This window comes from Rousettus aegyptiacus, unplaced genomic scaffold, assembly GCF_014176215.1.
Source record: "Rousettus aegyptiacus isolate mRouAeg1 unplaced genomic scaffold, mRouAeg1.p scaffold_m13_p_12, whole genome shotgun sequence".
NCBI classification, from domain to species: domain Eukaryota; kingdom Metazoa; phylum Chordata; class Mammalia; order Chiroptera; family Pteropodidae; genus Rousettus; species Rousettus aegyptiacus.
Genome location: NW_023416287.1, coordinates 80,664,882 through 80,670,044, shown reverse-complemented (window position 1 = coordinate 80,670,044; position 5,163 = coordinate 80,664,882). Strand labels below are relative to the sequence as shown.

Sequence of the window (5,163 nt, the reverse complement as noted above, 5' to 3'; positions counted from 1 at the left end):
TCTTGGCTGGGCTCACTCGTGCATTGGCTTCTAGGGGTTGTCTGGCTTAGCTGGGGACCTTGCCTCTATAGACTCCATCATCTCTCAGCAGACTAGTCTGGGCTTAGTCACACGGCAGTGCCAGAGTTCTGAGAGAGAATGAAAAAGCATGCAAGTCCTCTTCTGCCATCATCTATTGGCCAAAACAAACCAGAAGGCCAAACCCAGGGTCAAGGTGAGAGAGTACCGCCAAAGGACGTGGATGCAAGCAGTGTGGGAAACTGAAGCCGCAACCGATCTACCACATCCTTTGTTAGAATCTTAGCCCTTTGAGGGCAGACACCTTGCCTCTTTACCTGTATCCTCGGCACTTAAAATAGTGCTCAGCACAAAGCATATCTATACTGTAAGTTCTGACTGACGGATTAGAACCCGGAGTTTCTCGCTTGGCATCGGATGCTCTGTCCACTTTGCATTGTCTGGGAACTCATTCGAAACTATCCTCGTTTATTTTTATCCTGAGAATATAATGCACTCGATGGATGTCGTCTTAACAGCTACACTTCAACTAAGAGGAAATCGATAGAGGTTTATAGGATCTCCACCGAAATGGACTGATGCCTAACTAGAGGAAAGCATGTGAGGGAGGGAGTGAGGGAGGGTTGTTTTGGTGTGGAGGGCGGGAGGGTTTGGAGAGGGTAGGACAATACAGCACGCTAGAATGGAAGTGCCATAAGGACAGGGCACGGTGTCTCCGCGATTCATGGCTACGCCAAACGCTAAGCCTTGCACATTGGGTGGCCAATAAACCCATATTAATTGAAGGAGTAAATGAGAAAAGTGTGTTCATGTCCCGGAAGCCAAGGGAAGTTACAGGGTGTACTACACTTATCTCTGGGGAGTTACTCTGGGAAGACAGGACTTAAAGTTGAAATATATGAGCTCTGAACTCAGGCAAGGTGCGTGGAGCAAAAACTTCATTTCCTGGAGACGTCTTGGGAGAGAAAGTAAAATTTCAGAAGCATAAGAGAAAGGGTGAGAGGAGAGAGTGACATCTGAGGCTTAGGAAGAGGCCTAACAGAAGGCAGGGAGTTGATTATCTGAGGAAGAGAGAATGCTTATGCTGGCGTCTCAGGGAGAGGGGTGGGAGACCCCGTCTGTAAGATTTTCTTCAGAATCGCGTCATTCCAACAGGAATCACGTCGGTATGAGCTTCTCTTGTCTTCTCCCCTAAAACCCTTCCAAATGTCTTATGCTCCAGACCAGACTGGAACACTCTGCATTAATTATTTCATGTGCCCTAATTTAAGATCTGTGCAAGCAAATGCTGGTTCCAGGCTGGGTTGGGGCCACCCATAATTTAGGGTGGGACAGGGATATTTCGAACATCTCTGTACTTCAAGTTTACCACATGTACTTAATTGGGTTGCTGCTGTGGCCTCAATGCCATGCCCACATGTCCTGAGTGGGACTGAAGCAGAGCCTGTTGGTACTTTAAAGCCCCAAGAGGCCTGTGGGTAGCACCATGCTGGGGCCCATGAAGGTAAAACCAAGCCAACTTTGGAATTGAGGATTATTATTCCCAGCCTCTGCCTCTTACATATTAAGTAATTAATATCGGTGCCATCCTGCAAGGACACGGGAAAGCACGCACGTCTCCACACATGGCCACCAGATGACTTGGATGCAGAGCTGTCTCGGCTGGTTTGAGCTTCCTTTTAAAACACCAGCGAAAGCAAGCATATATTGTGTTCAGAATATTTGCCACATTCTGTACGGCTTTAATAGAGAAGAGCCTCACTTTTCTTTACGCCAGTGCTAGACTTCCTTTCCAAGTGGTGGGAGAGCCAAAGACTGGGAGGAAATGGAACACGGCGTCAAACTTCTTTAGCCTCAGTTTCTACAACTGGAAGAACGCAGGTGGTTAAACCCATCCTACTGATATGCTTTGAGGCTTAGAAATTATATATACAATGGTTTCCACCACAAAGTAGGTATTCATTGAATGATGGATGCTCTTGCTGTTGCTGCTGCTGTTGTTATTGTTATTATATGCATCAGGGAAGCTGGGTGACTTATTAATTAAGGTGGAGCAAGAAAAACTTAACAATAGACAGCGGAAAGAAACACTGCTTTGCTTCTCCACTCAGAAGCCCACCGAAGCCTTTCTTTTATAATAATATCTCACACTTTTGTATCACTTCTCTGTTTCCAAGAGCCCTTCTGATCTGTTATGGTGTATCAATCAGAATAGACTACACTACATTTCGTTAATGAGCAATTTCAAAAATCTGTGTGACTAAAGAAAGCTTTGTTTCCCATTCATGTTCTGCCTATTATGAGTTGGCAGGGAGCCTTGGTCACTAGATTTACTCAGGAATCTTGGATGATAGAGCCAGACTACGACAGTTGTTGGTCACTGTGCTGGAGTGGGGGGTAGCTCTGAAAGGTCTAGAACTGACAGCTCAGCTCCCTGGCTTAGAAGTGACCTGTGTTACTTCTGCTCACAACTCATATATCGAATTGCATGGCCTCACTCGACCAAAAAGGGGCAGGAGTGCGACCCCACCACGTGCACGGAAAGTGGAGAGCTAGAAAGTACTAGTGAAGAGCACTGGCGACGGCCATATTTTACTGTCATAACCACACTCTGGGGCGAGGAGACCCAATGATATTGTTCAGTTCTTACGGAAAAGGACAATTAGACTCAGCGTGAAGACTGTCAATTACATGGGTAGAAAAGAAAACGGAATATTTTTGCCCATCGGAAATAAGTTTCCATAGCCTTAGAATGTGAGAGGTAAGAATCTTATTTATTGGCATCCTTTTATTTTCCAGAGACATTTATTGTTGCTTCAGCAAACTACCACTGTACTCAAAACTTGTTTTTTTATTCAAGAATTTGTAAACTTTTTTCTTGTGGAATTTTATAAAAGCAGAGAAATGTCGAGTTATAAGGGACACTAGAAAACTAGGTTTTTGGTTATCTGTTACTTTGTAATAAACTACCTCAACATTTAATGGTTTAAAATAAGCACTTTATTTTGCTCATAGGTGTAGGTCAGGAATTTAGGATGGATTTGGATTGGTTGCTCATTTCCAGCCCACGTGGCATTATTTGAAGCAGCTGAGCCTATCGAAGCCACTTCCAAAATGGCTTCTTCACTCCTGTGTCTGGAGCCTCTGTTCTCCTTGGCTTTTCTCTCTCTCCTTATATTATTTCTCATCCTCTAAGACTACTCAGTGGAGCTTGAGCTTCACACAGCATGGTGGCCTCTGAAGAGATGGAATTTTTACACGGCAGCTCAGGGCTCCAAGGATGAGTGTTTCAGGAGCCCGACACCGTCATTTCCACTGCCTTCAGTTGGTCAGGTAAGTCACTAAGGTGATGCAACTCAAGGCCGGGGGGTTAGATGCTTTATCCTGATGGAACATAACCCATCTGCATACCACCAAAGGTTCAGAAATGCTGAACAGCCTGCAAAAGGACAGGTCACTGGATTCCCACCCAGTTTCCTACCATTGATCAGTTTTCCCCTTTCATTAGAACTGCAGCCTTTTTCTGGGGCCAACGGTCCTTACTCATAAACATAGGAAACTGAAAAGATGATCTCTAAGATGACTTTCTAATGTATATTTAATAATTCCTATTATTTGTATCTCTCCTTCAAATTTTCCTCAAAATTCTCCCCCAAGAAAGCTCTTCTGATTAATAAAGCCTGGCTTTAATCACACATGCCCCATTAGTGAATTCCCTCAGCGCACATATGGGCAGCTTTTGCACTAAGATCAAGTTCTATACTTGTTTCAATGTGTCACAAGCCCCAATTCCCAGTGACTTCATCAGACATTGATCTCTTCCTTCCAAAAATTCTTATTACATTTTTAGTTCAAACCACAGTATTTGACATTTGAGAACATGGTGTCTTGCATTACTTTTAAATTGTTTCATGTGTACAAGCAATGTCTCGCCAACTGGACTTTAATTTTATGGGTACTCTTCATGCTTTATACTTTTAAGAAGTCTATACTTTTACATTTACTTTTTTTAAGTTTAGACTTTTAAGAATTTAGCAAAAAGTGTCACAAATGCCTATTAATGATATTTGAGGGTTTTTTAAAATGTCCTTATACATTCCCATTTGGCTTGTTGCCTCACTTTTTGGTTAGTTTATAAAGAGCAGAAGCTTTCTTTTATTCCATTGGTATCTCTCCAAAGAATTAGACGTATTATGACATATCATTTATGACATAGATTTATAAATATTCCTAGGTAGCCTCTTCCTTCTAATTTGCTAATGCAAGAGCTGTACCCAAACCAAAGAACTTTTCCAAAACTTCCCCTCTGATTCTCTCTCTCTCTCTCTTTTTTTTTTTTTTTTAGGCAAGGCAACCCTTGGTTGTTCTTACAGATTGCAAGGACCTTCTTAGCTTACAATCTCTGATTTATTTTTCTATTTTTTATTTTTTACGCCTACAGCACCTGGTCTTCCTAGGTGGTCTCCCATCCAAGTACTAACCAGGCCCGCCCCTGCTTAGCTTCCCGGATCAGACAGGATCAGTCTCGTTCAGGGTGGCATGGCCGTAGACCCCCTCTGATTCTTTATCTGTAATGCTTCAGTATTTTCTGACAAAACAATATCATCGTGAAACCATGAAACTGAATATTGATGCAATACCGTTATTTAATATATAGTCCATATACAATTACCTAATTTTTTCAATGTTTTTTTTTCTTTACATGGTTTTGTTTTTTATCCAATCTAAAATCATACATGGCATTTAGTCGTCATGTCTCTTTAAACTCCTTTAATCTTCATAAAATTGATGTATTTGAAGATTCTGGGCCATTTGTTTTGTAGAAGGCCTCCAGACCTGGGTTTTTACATGCAGGTAAAACATTTTGGACAGGAGAACTGCATAGATGATGTTGTGTAACTCTCATTGCCTCCTGTTTGTCCCATTAACAGCGATGATAAATTTGACTATTTTGTTATGGTGCTACTTACCATATTTCTCCATTGTAAAGTTATCTCTTTTCCTTTATAATTAAGTGAACCCTGGCGTGATATTTTGAGATTATCAGTTTGTTCTCTGTATCTATGAGTTTGTTTCTGTTTTGTTTGTTTTCTTATTTTGTTTTTAAGATTCCATATATAAGTGAAATTATATGGTATCCGTCTT

General features: G+C 41.8%; 1 pseudogene; it reads right to left on the bottom strand.

Annotated features, from left to right (window-relative positions):
- Window positions 1-4,450: 4,450 nt before the first annotated feature.
- Window positions 4,451-4,569, bottom strand: LOC118610448 (annotated as a pseudogene).
- Window positions 4,570-5,163: the final 594 nt, after the last annotated feature.